We start from the raw sequence: 21,508 nt of genomic DNA, 5'->3' as shown, positions 1-21,508 counted from the left end.
ACACACACACACACACACACACACACACACACACACACACACACACACACACACACACACACACACACACACACACACGGAAAAAACATGTGGTTTTGGAAAACTTCACGTGACATTTCACATGTGAATTTACGTTGTTTTTTTTAACACTTCACATGTGAAAACGTGTTTTTGGACAACAAAAACAGTGTCTATGATACACACACAGTGCTTTTAACATAGTGTTTTCATCTTACATATTTGACACATATGACTACATTGTGTATGTTATGTCATCATCTGGGATTTGAACTCACAACTGCTTGGTTCACGGCATTATGATATTTCTGCTACGCCACCACACCTGTATTGCTACACTTTGGACTTATATACTCAAGAAAAACTATGCTACTGTATTTATCGTAGTGATTCAGGGGTAAAATTAAAACGGAATAATATGGCCCAACAACATTAATGAAAATGAAATCAATGACGAGAGAATAGTCAGATTAACTGATAACTATTTCTCTAAGTGCATACTGTAGATCAGTGGTCACCAACTTTTTCTGAGTCGAGATCACTTTCACTAATGCCCAGATTTTTTATTTTATTTTTTACATTAACCTCACAGTTTTGTAAAAATGAGGTTTGGGCAGTAGGCCTAATACATTATCGCAGCATATTGGCTATATGATTGCCCTGCCAATATTGTTAACCAGACCATATTATATTCAAAAACTCTAGATTTGATAACACAATAGATCAGTTGGTTTAGCACTTGTGAGGCACTGTGGAGCATGAATTGAAAACATTTGCTTTTTTATTTTACTGGACTGATGGTACCTGCGTCTGATGGTCAACGAGATCAAAGTACGACGTCAGTGATCTTCAGGTCGAAAAGTCGGAGCTCTAGAAAGATGCCCTAGTTTCCGACTTGGAATTCCGAGTTGGATGACCGTTTAAAACGATTTTTCCCAACTGCCTCTCACGGTCCCTGCTCTCTCCTTCCTTTCCTCCGGTGAGACTGACCAGAGAGAGGGGACACCGTCTTCCACCTGATGGCGAAACTCGAGTCGCACCGCATCTGCCTCATGCACAACTTCATATTGTTCCTATGACCAGAGAAAGTTAAATATTCCTTAATATTAAAATCGACACGAGCTGCTAATAATAATAATAATAATAAAACGCAGGGCTATCGATACTTGGCTACTCATTCATTGCAGCTGCATCCAGATCGGAAGTACGGAGAAGCGCGTTTTGTAATATTGTTGAATAAAAACAGTTACAGTGCTGAATATAAACTTAAACATGAACTCACTCATAAAAACAGCAGTTATTTGCTGTATTCGTTGACCGTCTCTCTGTGGTCATGAATTGAAAAGTTATTAAATCTTACGTAGGCTAGTAGCCTATAAAACTTGGCTGTGGCCAGGGTCATGGAAGCTCTGTAGCCACGGTGATTTGAGCTATCCGATTGGGCAGCACAGTAGGTGGACTCGATTCAGTCACAGATTTGCCGGTCCGCCGGGTAGGGGGGGTTTGTCTCATGGGAACACTTTGCTACCCGGTGCGCAGGACTTTTGAATCAAGTGCATCTACTGGCAACAGCTCAACACGAGGAGCGCAAGCCTTTATCGGTCGTTGGCTTTCCACAAAAATATTTGGAGATCGACTAGGAATGCCTTGAAGATCGACCGTACTAGATGGTAATAGGCGCTCGCGTTGCCAGTACTGAACGGTAGGAAATTGACATTGAAATAAAACGAAACCCAGGGCCATAATTTCGCAATTTCAATTATGGCACTGGGTGTCATATTCCATATTCTAGTCTGGCCTGTGATGAAGTCAGGTTCTGCGTCACAAATGGGACCTTATTCCCTATATTATGCACTACTTTCACCCAGAAAAGTAGTGCACTCTAAGTAGTAGGTTTCCATTTGGGATGCAGATGCCTTATTATGTTGTTTTTACTTCACTTCCATAACAACCACAAATAAACCAGCCCTTTGCCATCTGTCCCGGGCTGTAAGCTCTCTGAACATCTACTGTTTTGTTCAAATAAAGTTATTCTATTTGATTCTATTATATTTCCTTAGGGCCCCTCACCCCTATCCCTCARGAGCAGCAGTCATACAGTGCCCTTCTAATGACAAACCTGGCATGTCTGTATCAAAGTCACACATACAATTAACCCCTGAGTCCCTGAGCTCGGATCAGATTCTCTCAGCAACACTGTGCACTTCACTCCCACCAGACTCCACATGGTCACGTACTCAGAAACACTCCTCTTGTCAGCCAGGTGTGTTTGTTGTTTTGCATTTGAGAAAACGCCATTTGAGAGAACACCTGACTTTTCACAAAAGCATCACTTTCTGTGGACTATGACCTTGTTGTTTAGGTTAAAACAATCTGACATACTCTTAATCTCTACTCAGTCCAGTCAGAAGAGGATGGGCTACACATCTGACCCGGGTCTCCTTTCTATGTTTCTTCCCTCGGCTGAGTTTTTTTTCTTCTGGCCACTGTGCTCTCGCTTCTGCTTTTCTTGGTCTTTGGGGTCTAGGCCGGGTTACTGTAAAGCACTGTGACAACTGCTGATGTCAAAAGGGCTTTGTCAAATAAATGTTATTGATTGGTTGATTAAGGTCAAAGAGTGTGAATGGGATGCAACAGTATACTGCAGTTTGTTTGTGTTTAACTCCCTTTTCCATTCACCATCCGTCTGCAAATGAAATGCTTTAACATGTTGTAACTTATACGCCGGGAGGACCAAACATGAGACGCATATTGAAGATGAGAGAAAACAATAACACCTAAGGACTGATAACAACTGAGGGCTAAATAAAGTGATGAAGTCCAGGTGTGCCTAATGATGGGGCGCAGGTGTGCGTAATGATGGTTGGCCAGGTGTGCGTAATGATGGGTTGCCAGGGCTGGTGGTTAGTAAACCGGCAACATCGAGTACCGTTTTGAGACCGGCAGAACTAAGGAGGATCAAGGTGATAGCCAGATAACTAGCTTAAATATTCATATTTTTTCTTTTTTTAAAGATAAGCTTGACATGGGCATGGTCTTTATTGGCTCAACAACCAAAAACACATATCTAAGTTTATCTTTCTTAATTAACTAGAAAATCAATAGTTATTTCTGGTTATTATTCAAGTTAGCTGGCTAGATTCTGCTTTGTAGTATACCCCTCTGAAATGTTTTAATGTGTTGTTGTGTCTCACTTTCTTTAACTTCCTGTAAGCAAGTGTCAAACCAAGCAGTTCCTCTTTCTTTCTCTGAAAAATGTGCTCTTAGAATTGTTTTGTGGGTATTTGATGGAGATGACATTCTATCATCAAATATTAGTTGTTGGTTGCACTTTCGCACTTTCACACGTTATAGTGTTGAGAGAAATGTATACATACAGTAACTAATGAGGAAGTCCTTACTGTTCTCAACACAAGTTCACAAATGCCCTTCCCATCCTAGATTATAATAGTGATATTGTTAGGTTTTTGAAAGGTGTTATGTGTAGTATTGAAATTCGCACTACTTCTATATCACCATTACGCAGAGTGCGAATTACACCATTACATTCGGGGTCTCTGTATTGAAACATTTTTATGAGCCTAATATTAAAAAATGCATTACCTTTTAATATGGCATGAACACAACCAGTCATGATATTTTCATCTGATTGTCAAACGAATCACTTCAAAAAGTAGGCATGTTCGTCCACTCCAAAATAATTCCAGCATCCAAACTGCTTTTATACCTTTGCCATTTGATGAACTGAAATAGACATCTGTTACAAAACACCAAAAAGTGTGCCTAAGGACATCTGCAGATTGCCATTGATTAGGCCTACATTAATACGTTCTATATTGATTAGGCCTACATTAATACGTTCTATATTGATTAGGCCTACATTAATACGTTCTATATTGATTAGGCCTACATTAATACGTTCTATATTGATTAGGCCTACATTAATTAGTTCTATATTGATTAGTCCTACATTAATTGATGCTCTTACTGAAAAATTGACCTTTTTTGTAGCCTGAAAAGTCTGGACACCTGAAATTGGGCTGAAACTGTCCCGGGAAATACAGGATGGTCAATTTACTAGACTAGGCTACAATGTATATTACCATGAATTTCAAAAAGGCCTACCAGTAGCCAGTGACGTATTGTTTAAAAAAATATGTGCGTAAACTGATTGCCGGTTGATTAATTAATACTGCTTATACCTTCAACGCATAAAAAAAAGGTGGTTAACAGTGTTTGCTTGTGTTTACCTTGCACTAGGCCAACGCTACTGCCACATGAACACACCCAGAATAGGTATCCTACATTCAATATATAGTAATACGAGTTGAATCAAAACATGTTTTACACCCTAGTTCATGCGTTAATGCTTGGAGTCTTCACAAATCGTGAAACATACCTTTCTTTCCTTACATTAATGACATTTATGACAGTGCTATTTGTCATTATTACGCATTTAACAATTGAATTAGAACACTGAACTTAAACCCTGTTACGAATCAAATATCTTGGAGATCAGCGAAAATGCACTGTAGGTCTAAGTGTAACTATGCCTACGTAACGTTTCATTACGTTTCACTGTGAAAACAGTTTTCATGGGAACACAAATCTAAAATAATGTAGGCCTATGCCGTTGCAAAATGTAATGCTTCTAACCGAAAAAGTCAACTATAGGACTACTGTCATTAACGTATGTTGGATGGATTGGATGCGCATTGGTGTCTAGCTGTAGGCTGGTTGTCTAGTGATATTATCGACCATCATCAGCTGATCCAGGAAAAAGAAAACAAATATAAATGTTTTATTTAACTTTTATTTAACTAGGCAAGTCAGTTAAGAACGCATTCTTATTTACAATGACGGCCTACACCGGCTAAACCCGGACGACGTTGGGCCAATTGTGCGCCGCCCTATGTGACTCCCAATCATACAGCCTGGATATTGATGGAATAAAGAACACCAGTACCCGCGAGCACCTGAAAAACAAAGCAATGAGCGCTCTAAACAGTTGACTGGCAAAGCAAACAACGATTACATTTTTTTTTTATCATGGAAGCATGGCAAACAAATGGCGAAAATGAAGACGCGCAAAGGAGCTCAGCTGAGTCCGAAATTCAACACTACTGGATGAACAACTCTGCCACATAGAAATACATGGTTTAAACCATTACAGAGAGGTGCGGGTGTTTGGTTCATTGAAATATTTTTGCATTTTGAGGAGCTAACGTCTCATTCAGGGAAGCTGAGCCGACCCCTGGCTCCCTCGTAATGCCCTTACGCCAATAAACCTCTGAAAATGCCCCTAGGCAAAACGCAATTTATATTAACCTCACCACTCCCATCTAGTGACCACAAAATGTTACTCTCATTCACTTGATCAGAAAAGGAAATTTGATTTTCAATGTCATGTTTATTTTTAGAAAACCATTCCATAGTGAGTTCACAATCATATGGACTGTTTTCCTAATAGGCACTCTTCTCAGAAATAGATTTTCGGGAGAAGCATTTATTTTCAGGAGATACTTATACACCTCATAAAATGGCTTTTCTCCAGGGCTTCTTTTTGTTACTGATAGACATTTCATCATTTCTACGCTACTAGGTCACATTAATGACTTGCAGGAACACATCAACTCAAATTGCTTCTTTTGTAATGACCACCCAGAAACAGTGTTGCATCTTTTTTGACATTCTATTCATGTAAGAAAACTGTGGCAAGACATCAGTAGATGTATAATTGAACACATTTATGAAAATCTTACACTATTGTGGAGAGATGTACAGCTTGGATTCTTTACGTACGATAGAAATAAACTGAAACGTTTTTATGTAATTAATTTAATTATTCTTTTGGACAAATTTCATATTCACAAATGTAAATTTACAAACAAAAAAAACAAATTTTCTTATCCTACAAACATGTATTGAACTGTATTTTAAGACAATTAAATTACTAACAGAAAAGCTGTTAGAATTATTAAGTTAAAACTTCTTCAGGGCAGGGGGCAGCATTTTCACTTTTGGATAAATAGCATGCCAAAATTCAACTGCCTGCTACTCATCCCCAGAATATAAGATATGCATATTATTAGTAGATTTGGATAGAAAACACTCTGAAGTTTCTAAAACTGTTTGAATCATGTCTGTGAGAATAACAAAACTTATGTAGCAGGCAAAACCCAGAGGACAAACCATTCAGAATTGTAATTTTTTTGAGGTCACTGTCTTTTCAATGAGATTTCATTGAGACACCAGATTCTAAGGGACTTGTTTACAGTTCCTACCGCTTCCACTGGATGTCACCAGTCCTTGGAAATCGGTTGAGGTTATTCCTTTGTGTAATGAAGAAGTAAGGCAATTGTAAATGAGGGGCACATGAAGTAAATCGTTTGAGAGAGGCACGTTACCAAAAATGCTGGGTCAGTTTGTTTTCTTTTTGTATTGAACACAGATCATCCCGTCTTCAAATTGATCGATTATTAACGTTTAAAAATACTTAACGTTGTATTACAAAAGTAGTTTGAAATGTTTTGGTAAAGTTTACATGTAACTTTTGATATTTTGTAGTGACGTTTCGCAAGTTGGAAGCTGTGTTTTTCTGGATGAAACGGTCCAAATAAATTGACATTTTGCATATATATCGACGGAATTAATCGAACAAAAGGACCATTTGTGATGTTTATGGGACATATTGGAGTGCCAACAAAAGAATTTCGTCAAAGGTAAGGCATGATTTATATTTTATTTCTGCGTTTTGTGTCGTGCTTGCAGTGTTGAAATATGCTACTCTCTTTGTTTACTGTTGTGCTATCATCAGATAATAGCATCTTATGCTTTCATTGGCTGGATTCACAACAAGTGTAGCTTTAATTTGGTATCTTACATGTGTGATTTAATGAAAGTTTGATTTTTTTATCATTTTATTTGAATATGGCGCGCTGTATTTTCCCTGGCCTTTGGCTGCCCCAGAGAGGTTTTAAGGTCCTTGTGTAATGTGATATTGTACCCCCTAGCTCAATTGTCCATTGTATATTATCCATATATACTTGTGTTCCCCCATGTACTTCCTGTATTGATTTGTTGTTAATAAAAATAAAATATATATATTTTTTAAATGACTTGTACTAACGTGTGATTACCTTAGTGTGTCATGATTCTGTGGGATGCTATTGGCTCTAATATTTCATAGAGGAAGCTGGTGGGAGGAGCTATATGAGGAAGGGCTCCTTATAATGGCTGGAATGGAATTAATGGAACGGAGTCAAGCATGTGGTTTCCATTAATTCCAGCCATTACAATGAGCCCGTCCTCCTATAGCTCACCCCACCAGCCTCCTCTGATCCCACAGCATGACACACAAAGTAGCATCTGATCGATTCACCCTATTCTATTCCTATATGTTTTATAGCAGGTTATTATTCAGAAGTGGAAACATTTTAAAGGAAGTCTTCCTGTATGGATAATGAGATTATATTGTAACTGTATAGGACCATTTAGACCAATAAGATGGAGAGGGATGGATGGGAGAGAGCTGTTAAGTTCGGCCTCCCTTTTATAGATACGTTATTGTGATTATAAGGCACTTGTGGTTTTAATCTAAGTGAATTGCTTTGGGGAGATATGGCAGCGGGCTGGGAGAGGAGATAACTCTCGAAAACTGCCTTTGAATGAGATATATAGAGCGGAGGGGATGCGCATCCACAGTACATGTTGGCTTTGTCTTAAAGCACCCCCATCTATCTCTCTCTCTCTCTCATCTATCTCTCTCTCTACCCCCCCCCCCCCTCCCCCGGCTTTGTCTTAAAGCACCCCCATCTATCTCTCTCTCTCTCTCATCTATCTCTCTCTCTTCCCCCCCCCCCCCCCCCCCACACACACAGCTAATGACATGTAGTTGAGGAAGGATGATGCAATCACACTTTCCAATGCTCGGGCAGTGGCTGAATGTAGCTTTCGTAATCTAGCTTTTCATAGACAATTCTGTGCTCTTTTATGTTCTATACTGTTGTAGCGAGCGGCACTGTATCCCAGCTTTCAAGTCAAGTCAAAATCCCTATGCTGGACCCCTGGACCTAAAGCCTCTCCAATCGCTAATGTAGAAGTCCACTCTGACTTCTCAACATCTCAAACACTGCAAATCAACTGGGACCCCTTCATCTATTCACAAAGGAACTTATAGTAGGGGTGCTAATCAAGGATCAGGTCCTCCTGATCAATATAATTTTGATCTAAAACTCTAAGTTGATCCTAGATCACAGCACTCCTGCTCAGAGACACTTTGTGAATTCCAGAACTAACACTGAGCCAAGGTTCAGAACAGAACAGCTAGCCAAGTCTAATAGACGAGACATACCGTACTAAATGTAAATCTGGGACACTCATGAGTATGATATGTTACATTTGGTATGGCTGCAAAAAACACAAGGTTAAGCTGGATGGGTAGGCGTATAATGCGAACGTCTAGCAGCCCGAAGGTTACGTGTTTGAATCTCATCGCAGACAACTTTAGCATTTTAGCTAATTAGCAACTACTTACTACTTTTTATCTACTTTCAACTACGTAGCATGTTAGCTAACCTTTCCCCTAACCCTTAATTCTTTAACCTAACTCCTAACCTTAACCATAACTTTAAGCCCTAGCCTAGCTAACGTTAGCCACCTAGCTAATGTTAGCATTAGCCACCTCGCCACCTAGCTAACATTAGCCACAATAAATTGGAATTCATAACATATGATATGTTTAGCAAATTCGGAAACAAATTCTACGTATTGCAATTCGTAACATATTGTATCAGTTGCAATTTAGTAACATATAATAAGAATTGTAATACGTAACATATCATACGAAATGGGGTGTACCAGATTTACATTTACTATGTTATGTCTACCCCCGAGTCCAGGTTGGAACAGCAGGTTGATATGGGGATATTTCTCATTCTGTAATGCACATGGTAAGGATAGAAGTTATCATCAGGCACTGATCTAGAACCAGCTCTACCTCACACAAAGCCTAACTTGTATAAAATAGCCTCAAAATAGCCTTCTAAATAACCATATGACAGAGAAAGAAGGGGAATTTCAATTTAATCTTTCTCTCTATTTATTCATGTTCTTTTTTTCCCTCTGACCTCCTTCGCGTAAACTTTCACTCCTAAGTGCACTCACCCCCAGCCTCAGGCCAAACTGACATGTTCTCTTGTCTCTCATCAGCACTTCATCTATAGGAGGTTCATCCCTCGCTGCACTTTGTACTACTCCTCCACTCTTCCCTTTTCCATCACCTTTTCTGCATCACGTTCTTATCCTCTACTCCCCTCCCTCCTCTCTCAACTCTTCTCCATCTCCCCATCCCTTCTTCCACTATCTCCCTCCACTCTGCTGCAATCCCTCCCTCCTCTTACACATCACAAAATCCCCTCCTATCCCAATCCAGCCCTCTCTCCCTCTCCATTTATCTTTCCCTCCCTCTCTCTCTCCCCTTCATCTCACCTCCAGCCACTCAGCGCTCCCTCTTCCTCTTCAGCAGCACCGCCCGCTCTCTTTCTCTTTCTACCTTTCTTTATTTCTCTCTCTCACTCTCTCTTTTTTCCTCTCCTCCTTTCTTTGGCTCACAGAAGGTTCCCAGGCTCCTGGTCCGCCCGTCCGCCTGAGCGTCCGACGATCCCACTCTAGCTCCAGCACCAACCGAGACACAGACTCTCACAAAGGTAAGAAAAAGGGGAAGATGAGCGGAGAGGAGAGAGGGGCTCTGCTTCCCTCAATCATCACTGATGCTGGAGGCAGACGGGACGAGGGAAAGAAAGAGAGAGGGAGTGGGGAGAGTCAGAAATGAGAAGAGATGAAGTGGAGAAAGAAGAGTGAGAGAGGAGTGGAGAGGAGAGGCGGTAATGCAGTGCACTGTTACTTGTGAGAAGAGGGGAATATAAGAAAGAGATTTAGATTGAAATGGTGTGTCTTGAAGAAACTGTCTGAGAATAGAGAAAGAGAGAACAGTTTGATGCATACAGTGGGCAGAATTGCAGAAAGGGAGAGAGGGGTGGAGATGGATAGAGAGAATATCCTGAAAATGTTGGTGTATCAGCTGTGCGGCTACAGAAAACATAAAGCAGCGGCAGCTCTGCCTCTCCGTAAAATCCCATTCACAAATAAGACCTGAACTCTGGCAACTCCGATTGGTCCCCGAATGGTGTATGTTTCATTCAGTGTGTGTGTGCACTGTATTAGAGAAAGAGATTGAGAGAGGGAAGGAGGGAAATGGGAAGGGAGGAGGGGTATAGAATGTCTATTAGATAGCTCTTCTGTGGGTCTGGTGCTAATGCTGTGCTTGAGTGGCTGCTCCAGCAGCACACACCAAGCAGGCTAACAGAGAGAGAGAGAGAGAGCTGGGCTGAGTTGGAGTGTACGCTTTAATCCGAGACGTAATGTAGGGAGGGGGGTCCAAATGAAAATAATTAGTGATGTTGGCTGTGCGGGTGGGTATACTTGTCATAATGCAGGCTTTAGATACAGAGACGATCAGTGTGACTTTACGACAGACTTTGGGACACCCTGCCCTCCTCCCTACCCTTCCTTTCCCCTTCTCCCTGATTGCCTCATCTCTCGCTCTAGATTGCTCCCCTTTGATAACATCTGTAGAAACAGCGCTGCACTCCTGGCATGCAAACAGCAGCCCGTAAGATTGACGTTATATTTCTGGGAAACTGTCGTTGGTGCGGCAAAGTACGGCCAGCCTGAAGTATATATGGGAGGGAGAGAGGGATGGAGAGAGAGGGATAGAGGGATGGGGAGAACTTCAGCAACCACAAGGGAGTTAATGGGACAGAGAGGAGAGAGAGAGACCGGGAGAGGGAGAAAGAGAAAAAGAGCACGTGAGAGAGAGGAGAGAAAGCATAAACTGACATGAGGGGAATAATGAGTTGGCAGGAGAAAAAGAGGAGGAGGGTTGGGCAGCCAGAATAAAGGAAGTAGAGAAATAGAGAAGGGAGGGATAGCGATGAAGTGAGGGACAGAAGTAGAGACAGAGGAGGGAGAGAGAAAGAAAGAAAGACAGAACGAGAAAGAGGCGGTAATGCAGTGCACTGTTACTTGTGAGAAGAGAGGAATATAGAAAGAGATGTGTAGATTGAAATGGTCTGTATTGAGGAAACTGTCTGAGAACATTGAAAGAGAGAACAGTTTGATGCATGCAGCGGGCAGAATTGCAGAAATGGAGAGAGAGAGATAGGGATTGAAAGAGAGAGGGATGAGGGGATAGAGAGAACGTCATGAAAATGTTGGTCTATCAGCTGTGCTGGCTGCAGAAAGCCGTAAAATCCCATTCACAAAAAAGACCTGGAATAGACGTTGAATTGACATCGGTGCCCATCTCCTTTTCACTACATATAGTATCTCACACCCCATCACTCCTCTTTCATTAGAAGTGAATGTGAGGGGTGTGATGCATGACTCTAGACTATATCACATCAGGATTTTCTAGGAATTCACTGATTTAGAGGCGAGCGGCTCTTCGGAGTGTGAAATACAGCCTTGTGAAATATACTGTCGTATTTGTGGCAGCTGGGATCGACTGGGATACCCAGTACAGCACAGGAGTGATGGGGATGTGCACGGGGGCGTGGTGGAAGGGTGGGACTGTGGGGAGATTTAAGGGATGTGTCAGTGCGGGTAACTGAGTTCTTGGTGGTAGCTATGTGTTCAAGGGTTCTGCCTCCGGTTTGGTTTCCTGCTGCAGTGTGTTAGAGTAACTTTCGTCCTCCTTCTTCTTGAGGTGTCTCTCCACAAACCCTGTCTATAATAGTGGAGTAGTACAAGTATGTTATTGTGTGTGTGTGCCTGCAACCAAACCAGATCAGACCAGAGCAGGCGCGATGTAGCACCGCAGTTAATGAAGCATATGTCATCCCCGATCCCTGACTCACGGCACGGGCAGATTAATGACCATGGAACATGGATGGGATTAGAGTACCAATCCAACAGAGATGATCAATCTAGCCAGCTAGTACCAGTGTAGCAGCCCCACATACATCAAACTACAGTTATACTTATTATCTATATATTTTCTACAATTCCACATATGTGTGTGGGTGCCTTTCTGTGTGTGCAGTGCACGTATGTTTGAGTGAGTTTGAATGAGTGGGTAGCTAGCTGTGTGCCAGTGGGTGGAAGAATAGGAAAATGTCATGATTACTTGGAAGAAGAGTATTTGTTTGTGTGGGATTGTGTAGGTGAGAGGTTGTTAGATGTTAGATAGGACCAGCTAATTGTGTGCGGACGGATCCAGAGTGCYTGTTTGAATTTTTACGTGGGCAGCCTTTTAAACTGAGCTGTAGGAAACTAAAGCACAGCTGCACTCTATAGTCCGAAAGGCATCACTCGCAATTCAAAAACTACCTCTCACACACACACAACTACACTCGTAGAAAAAAGGATTCCAAAAGGGTTCTTTGGCTGTCCCCATAGGAGAACCCTTTTTGGTTCTAGGTAGAACCCTTTTAAGATCCATGTAGAATCCTCTGTGGAATGGGTTCTACATGGAACCCAGAAGGTTTCTTCAAAGGGTTCTCCTATGGGGACAGGTGAAAAACCTATTTAGGTTCTAGATAGAACCTTTTTTTTCTAAGAGTGTAACAGAGATGTGACGAAAATATGTATCTTCCCCCACTTAAAAGGTTACTTGCAATTAGCCATCATTAGCCAACAGAAAGTGACACATTCAATACAGCCTTGCACGCTCTTGCCTGCATCTAGCTGATCTAGGGTGTAATCATTAGTCCAACATTTGCAAACGTTTGCTTCCGTTTATTTATTTTTTTAACAGAATCAGCTGAATGAATACACCCCTGATCAATCGGAAACACAGTTAACTTTCATAGCAGTCACATTGTATTCTTTCTCGCCTCTATACGCTCTCTTCTTCTCACCTTTTCCCTTAGTTTGTGGACTTCTGCTGTATGTGGCCAGACGAAAAAACCTTTCCAAGCCAAACCATATCATAACCTCTACACACAGCCTACATCGTTGTCAACATATTAGCTAAAGTAACGTCATAGTCAACATAGCTAATATAACTAATGTGTTAGTAAACCTGCTACAATCATGCAGTAATGTTATAGTGTACAGTCAGTAAGCAGTTTAGAACAATGAATTAGTAAAACTCAAAGCTCACCTTGACTTGGAAGAGTTCCAGTGTTGGAAATTAATAGCCAGCTAGCCTACATAGCATCCCTCTGTTTGAGCAGTACGCTAAACTAGCTAGCTGCATTTATTAGCTAAGTAAGTGAAACTAAATGTAAAAAAAATTTTTTTTTAAAGATGAAATCTCGATCTCTCAATCTCTCTCTTGCTTGTCCTACATTTTGGAAGAAATTAATTTGTTCAAAATTGTTCAACTATTGTCTTTCTCTCTCTTTTAGTCAACTACTCACCACATGTTATGCACTGCAGTGCTAGCTAGCTGTAGCTTATGCTTTCAGTACTAGATTAATTCTCTGATCCTTTGATTGGGTGGACAACGTCAGTTCATGCTGCAAGAGCTCTGATAGGCTGGAGAACGTCCTCCGGAAGTTGTCATAATTACTGTGTAAGTCTATGGATGGGCGTGGGAACCATGAGCCTCCTAGATTTTGTATTGAAGTCAATGTACCCAGAGGAGGACTGAAGCTAGCTGTCCTCCGGCTACACCATGGTGCTACCCTGCAGAGTACTGTTGAGGCTACTGTAGACATTCATTGCAAAACAGTGTGTTTTAATAAATTATTTGGTGACGTGAATATATTTAGTAGAGTTTTATCTGAAAAGGAAAACATTTAAAATGTTTTACTTAAAAATAAAAAAAATCACTGAGGAGGATGGTCCACTGCTGTAAGGAGTGGGAAACTCAGAGGCTGCTGCCTGCCTGCCAGTCAGTATCGTGGGGATTGATCCCAATGTAGTTTGACACTCATGTCAACTCATTATTGTGCTGAGACACACTCTTGTATTAACCACCACTCGTGCGCGCTAGCGAGCACACACGCACGCACACACACACAAGCACTTACAAACCCCTTCACCTAGATGCACACATAGCGAGATGTTACACACCGTTCCGGAAGAGGCCATTTAGTTTTTCCATTGCTCAGCAGAACAGCACAATACCGTCTCCACCTACATAAAGTCCCACGGTCAGGTCACCAATGCAACGCATTCATCTCTTGAACGTTGGCCAACAAAATTCACTTAGACCTCCCATCATCCTCCAACTCATAATGCTTCGGGGTTAAAGGGGGATACCTAGTCAGTTGTACAACTGAATGCCTTCAACTGAAGTGTGTCTTCCACATTTAACCCAACCCCTCTGAATCAGAGAGGTGCGGGGGGCTGTCTTAATCAACATCCACAGCGCCCGGGGAACAGTGGATTAACTGCGTTGCTGAGGGGCAGAACAACAGATTTTTACCTTGTCAGCTCGGGGAGTCGATCCAGCAACGTTTCGATTACTGGCCCAACTCTTTAACCACCAGGCTACCTGTTGCCCCTGTCGTTAGGGTTATGTTCATGGTTAGGGGTTCGAGAAAGGATGTTGAATGGGACTGAATTGTGTGTCCCCACAAGGTTAGTTATACAAGACCGTGTGTGTGTGTGTGCGTGTGTGTTGTGTGTGTGTGTGTGTGTGTGTGTGTGTGTGTGTGTGGTGTTTGTGCTGTGTGTGTGTGCTGTGTGTGTGTGTGTGTGTGTGTGTGTGTGTGTGTGTGTGTGTTACTGATCAGATGAAAGCACATGTGGGACCAAGTGGCATTACAGGGCTGGAAGTTGGAAGCCAGGAGCCATAACTTTGAGCCACCTGCTAATAGAGAATTATGGCTGTGGTGTAATGTAGCCTGGTCCCAGATCTGTTTGTGCTTTTCCCTACTCCATTGGCATTCCATAAGGAGTTGGCAAGAGAGCAGAAACAGACTGGCACCCATGCTAGTGCTAATGGTGCGTGGTGCTGGAACCTCAGCTGTTGTTCCATCTACATTTGGCTCTAGATCATATGATTTCAGACATTCTACTTTTACAAACCGCCTGTGTTATCGTGCAGTAAGCATATTAACGTGTGGACGGGAAAATTGTTGTATTGTTTTCATGGGTGATTGTTTTTTCTGTTGTTGAATATCCAGGTGCTGATTTAATTGCCACCACACCTGCAATACACTCAGTTTCTTATTTTACTCTCTCTCTCTCTCTCTTCCTCTCTTCCTCACGTTTTCTTTCTTTCTCTCTATCACCAGCGATCTCCCTATCCAAATGAAGGTGTGAAAAGGGAACACTTCCCACTGTGTGCCAGAGTTCAGTCGATCTATTTTAGAGATTTGGCCATGTATTTTTTGAAGGCCAACGTATTTTTAAACCGCCCGAGCAACAGAGGTCGCTGAGAGCGAATCTAACTTTAGTAGTGACACAGAGGTCACCGCAGCGCTGCAAGGAGTCAGGCCTAGCAATTAAAACATCCACAAACTCCTAAATGAGATCATTAGTGTGCTGGGATGGATGGAAGTCATCTGGGAAGAGGCATGGGAGACGAAAGAGGATTGAGATTTTCCTTTTTATGGGTCACGGAGGGAGGGAGTTTTTGGTTAAATGAATGGGATGATAAGGTAACATTGTGAGCTATTTTGATGCGGTGTGACTTAAAGTCCTTACTCTTTTGGGGGAGATAGTGGATGTGGATGATATATAGACACAGATGTACACACACACAGCACAACAAACAACTCTTCTTACCCAACATCGTTTGTAAAGGTGTACTCTTACTCTGTGACCTTAAAACAGCATCCCTCTGCACCACAGTTCATCTAAGTGAGGCAGGGGGCACTGTTTCACAGACAAGTGGATGGGTAGATGGAGATACTGCTGCATTCCCTATATGGGGGCTCAAACTTCTGCTCCATCTCCTGCTGAGGTTTCTCATGAACCTGCCACTTACCGGCTACATAATTAGCCCCTTACAGAAGACTGCTGCCTGGTCCCTGGCTGAACAGTTCAATCTTAGAACTACTGTTCTCTACTCCCTGCATAGAGAATATATGCCAAGAAAGGCCAATTTACTGGGCAAAGTGCAGAAGTTACCAAACTCTATTCTACTCCGTTCCAATGTATTCTATTATGTTGCTAGCGATGACTACGACGACCAGATATCATTGCATTATCAGCGTGATACAAGAGATAAGCATGACTTGGAATAGCGGTCGTTGTGACCGATACACATCATATTTCACATCAGCTGTGGAATATCAGCTGTCATATACACTGCTGAAAATGAGCGAAGAGGATGATAGAAGTTTCCTCCCCTCCTCTCCCATTTCTTCGCCACCCTGCTATTATATTGTAGATTAAGGTGACCAGATTTCTGGAATTAAAACCGGGGACATTTCCAGTTCGGTGGTCAATATATCATTAAAATGTCCAATGTTATTATCTATGAAATAAAAAAGGGGGACCATTCTGGTTTCATGTATTTAGTCTAACAGGCACACTGTGATAGAGAAAACAACTATATTACAGAAACACTACAGACGAGACAGAACTGTCCAATCTGAACAGCCATTCAGTGGTCCTGGTAGTCTGGGTAGAATAAGAGCAGAATAGAACATGAGCAAAATTTAAGAAACAGACAATAGTATATGTGAAATACTTAACAACATAATAAAGAAATAAGACGCTGATGAGATTGGTAACTACATTGTATACTTATACCAACCTAACCTGTATATTTCTCAGAAGAATGGATCTTCTTCCGGATTGCTCTGTCTTTGGCCAGCTTCTCCATGAACTCCTGGCAGGGGAGGTTGAAGTTTGTCTTCACAATAAGCATGGCCTTGATGGTAGGAACAGTGAACCTATTTCTTGCTGCCGTCCATATATCATTCATTTGGGAGAACACTCTCTTGACTGGTGCATTACTTGCAGGTAAGCACATGACAACAGACGCTAATCTAGCCAGGTTAGTGTGTGGGATGTCGTTCTCTTTGAAGTGGGTAACCACCGTGCTCCATCTCTGACTAAGCGGTGTCTCAGATGTTTTCCATTCTTCAAGCGATCCCCCCTTTAGGAACTCTTGCAGGCCAGTAACCTCGTCAAACAATGCATCCTCATTGATGGTCACATTGGGACATTTTTCCTGCAGTGTGGCTGCTAAATTCTGGATCTCTTCACGCTGAGGTTGCCTTTTTAAAAGGAGACAATGTAAATCTTTTAGATTATCTGTGTGCTTTCCCCATGCTTGCAAGTTGTTCACTGCCGTAGTGAAGAATGATTGTGATGTTTTGAGAAAGCCCTCTTTAGACATTGCTCCATTTTCCTCTAGCTCTCTCTCAGAAGTCCTCTGACCAAAACTGGAATGAAGTTGTCATCACGTCTTGCAGTCAATTTTGCCTCAACGTTTCTCAGAATTGCAGCGGACTCCACAGCACAGCGGTCCTGGCCTTCAAGCATCTTGATCGTGTCACTGAATACGGTCAAGTTTCCATGGGCAAAGGCCAGCCAAAGTTCAGTCAGTGGATCTTCGAACATTGTTCGCAGGACAACAGGGCATTTGTCTTCAGAAAGAAAAAAGGATTTCAATGGAACATCCATTTTCATCACTCTTTCTAGAGCAGGGAGCATGGACAGCCAGCGAACATGGACAGGGACACACATTCAACCTGGTCTAGGTCCTGTGTTACCAAAGTAGTTACCCATGGTGCTAACACGTTATTCACTATGGCGTCACATTTTGTCCTAGCACTTGTAAACTTCGGCTCATAAAGCTTCCGTGTGAGTTGTGCTGTGCAGTCCATAGATCTGTAACTATGATTGTGTCGCATAGTGTGGTATGCAAAGATACCCTCCTGCACAGCTAAATCATATTCTTCTTGGGAAGGCTCTCTTCTTGAAGAATGTGGTGACCAGGCAATCAGAGGCTTTATGATTTTTCGTCTGTTTTACCACTGCCGTTCTTCCCCCGCTGCCAATTGAAAAAGAGGAATTACAAAGGGTGCAGTTAACCCTTCTATCGTCTTGACCTGAGCGTATAAATGGAAATTCTCTCATGTTGTCATTAAAATGGCATTTCCGTTTTTGGAAAGAGTTATTGTACCTCCTCTGTCTGCTCTTCTTCACTCTCCTTGTGTCACTCTTCTTACTCTCTTAACTTTTTCTTCTCCTCCTCTTTTCTTCACTCGTCTTTCTGCTCTTTCTTCCTTTCCTTCTCTTCATTTTTCCTTCTCCTTCCTCTCCAATCTTTAATAATAAATAGTACACTATTAGATAAAATACTTTGGTTAACATATTCCCATTGCTTGCCTCATTTTTGTATTTTCTCTCAAAAACATTGTTTGGAATAATAGATTGGCAGGCTCTGTAATCATATCTTAACCTTTCCTCCTGTATCTCCTTCACTCTTCTTCCTATTCAGTCTTCCTCCTCTCCTTCCTCTCCACTCTCTAACAGAAAACATTATGCTAATGTTATCCATGAAAATGTCAAAATATATTATATTATTATTATAATGCCAAACCATTAAAATTGTAATCTACAAATAAATATTCTCAGAATGAATTGTGCATTAATTTAATATAATTATATTTTCAAAATAGCCCGTCCACTGCATGTTTGCATGTGAACGTTTTTTAACCTCACGTAAACTCGTACATCGCCTTGGTCCGTACAATTGCCCTTATTTTAGCGCCCAAAAAACGAAATACTTCCAGATCAACTGTAATGTCAATACCATTGTAAAGCACAATTTCTCCCCTTTCCAACAGAATAAATTACATGACCTAAACACTGCCCGTTTCTGCATAATTCAAGCAGGCAATGAGCCCCGTCGGGTCTTTTTAAAAATGGGGGGTGGGGAAGCGAAACTAATGCGTGAAACTAGTGAGAAGGAGAGATGTCGTATGGGAAAATTGCTTTTTTTCACTCGATCTGTCCAACTTATCACCTTATCGCCTCTAAAATGTAAATAAAACACTATAAAGAGTTTATATAATGTGTCATTACATACCTATTTGAAGGTTTGTGTCGAATTTGAATCGGGTTTTTAGGGCGGTGCTAAAGTGATCTTAGAAGTAAACAGCGGCTTTGAGAATGATGATCGCATGCAATGATGCGCAAAAAATGACTAGGTATCCCCCCTTACCCCCGTCACTGTCCATTTCTTGTTTTTAAAGGACGAGAGAAGTGCTACACCTGGTGGAAAGAGATTGTAAGACAGAAATAGTTGCTTTATGCGTGTTGTACGTTACGACACGACACGTCCCGATGTAACGGAGGGTCCGTTTTTTCAACTTTTCTCCAATACTATAGAGCCATTACCATGTCGATCAACGCTTGAATAGAAAACTAGTTCACACCCCCGATTTTGAAGTCAACACAGTCGCTACAGTCCCATTTAGTTTTCTTTGTAGCCTCGTTTGAATGTCGCGGTTACGCACATTTGTACGGAATGGGGTGAGTTTACGTTAGCTACCATGAAAGTAGCTAGCTAAGCTAGCTAGATAAATTAGTCGACATAGCTAATGTTAGCTAGCATAACCTATTTAAAACCTTATAAAGCAGATCATCTATCTATATAATAAATTGTGACATTATAACATCACCAGCTAGTATCTCAAACAATTAACTTACCTGGCTTGAAAAGACGTTTGTGGTGACGTTGTGGATTCACTTGACACTTGCTAGCTTCTGGCCGAGTTCTCCACAGCTGTTTTCTCTAAAACTAGCGCGAGCAAGTAGTTAGTAGAATAAGAAGAGTGAATGAAGCTGATATAGCAAGGAGCCCCCTCTGCTGGACAAAACAAGCACAATGCGATTGAGACGTCAACCGGTAGGCTCTGCTGCCCGGTCTTTCTTGCCACGTAAAATATTATTTCACTTTGCAGTCTGTTTTTAACGCACAGTTCAAAACGGGGACATTTCCGGGGACAGCTCCAGCCGAGGACAGGCCACCAAAAACAGGGAGTGTCCCCAGAAAACGGGGACGTCTGGTCACCCTATTTTAGATGGGAGCTGGGAGCATTTCGGACTGGCCCCTGATCATAGAGATCATCTGAATGCAGGAAACATGCAACCTCATCTGTGTCCGAAAATCCTCTATGTCATTCTCTATTTGGAAGTGTTAGGTTGAAGCTTTATCAGTGAATGGGTTTTGGACATTATACTGTACAGTAGTACTGTAGATTCTCACACACACACACACACACACACACACACACACACACACACACACACACACACACACACACACACACACACACACACACACACACACACACACACACACACACACACACATCTACAGTATAATGTCCAAAGCCCATTCACTGATAAGGCTTCAACCTAACACTCCCAAATAGAGAATGACATTCAAGTGAATGAAGCTCATCTGTGTAATACGCGATAAACAGAGACGTTTAGCGCTGGCTATACTGCAGGCCCCTTGCTCACACTGACATAACGATTGTATCCAAAATGCCACCCTATTCTCTAGATAATGCACTACTTCTGACCAGGGAAGTAGTGCTCTATCTTTTCTATCTTTATGAATAACTGCACATATTGTTCCTTTGTAGGACCATGAATGTTTTCATCCCCCTTCTCCCTCTTTCCTCTCCTTCTCTCTCCTCTTCCTCCTCCCTTCCTCTTTTTTTATGTGGAGCTGTGAGCGCTGGCTGGACACAGTCAACTCAGCTTGCCCCGGGGCTCGGCCCCGGCTCCCACCAGCAGAGTGTGAAGACTGTGTCAGAGTAAGAGAAGAGAGCAGTAGAGGAGGAGTGGAAGCCCAGGGCTGGACTGGCTTTTATAATGCAAGGTCAATGGAGAGTTTATGTAGCCGAGAGCACACACACATACACTTCTGCAAGACAAGAGGAGTTGTCAGGCGGCAGAGTTTCTGCTGCCAATACTGCTGACAAGGCAAGCCACTGCTAATGGGACAGGGGCTTTAGCCTCTCTCTCTGAATACACACGCTCCGACAACTTACATTGAAATACACACACGGACACACGCACACACACCCTGACTCACTCATACACTCAGTAAAAACACGAGCAGAGAAATGTGCAGTTATGCGTGGATGGTGGTCACCCACACTGCATCAGAAAACACAAGAACTAATGCAAATGCATGAACACACACTCAATATCTGGTTTATATTTAGTCTGATGCAAACAACCACACACAACAAAGCATAGTTAAGTAACGTGATGTCATGTCAAAGTTCTGACGGATAGGCCACTTATGTAATGTATTACTTCTTTGCCGATAATCCCGTCATTACGATTTTGAGAGTCGTACAAGCGAAATAATGAATTGCGAGTCATTGACGATAACAGCATAATTATAATTATGTGTTTGCAGCCTGCAGGACCATGGGTTAAATCCCAGATAAACAGAGAATGTGCTGACAATGTAAAGCCCAAACTGTATGTTCAAGGATTTTAAGCCGCCTATGACTGTGATTTTAAACCTTGTCTCCCCCCCCTTCAT

At 41.9% G+C, this 21,508-nt stretch overlaps 1 protein-coding gene across 1 annotated transcript in view; it reads left to right on the top strand.

The window, feature by feature from the left end:
• Window positions 1-9,444: 9,444 nt before the first annotated feature.
• Window positions 9,445-21,508, top strand: part of LOC111981494 (parvalbumin-7-like) — a 41,255-nt gene continuing 29,191 nt past the window's right edge. Inside the window, exon 1 of the mRNA XM_024012772.2 lies at window positions 9,445-9,725. The gene's annotated coding sequence lies outside the window, so the exon portion shown is untranslated. The remainder of the gene's footprint in view (window positions 9,726-21,508) is intronic.

Source organism: Salvelinus sp. IW2-2015, linkage group LG20, assembly GCF_002910315.2.
Source record: "Salvelinus sp. IW2-2015 linkage group LG20, ASM291031v2, whole genome shotgun sequence".
Taxonomy (NCBI): domain Eukaryota; kingdom Metazoa; phylum Chordata; class Actinopteri; order Salmoniformes; family Salmonidae; genus Salvelinus; species Salvelinus sp. IW2-2015.
The sequence above is the reverse complement of the archived record's forward strand: the minus strand, read 5'-3'. Positions and strand labels throughout refer to the sequence as shown.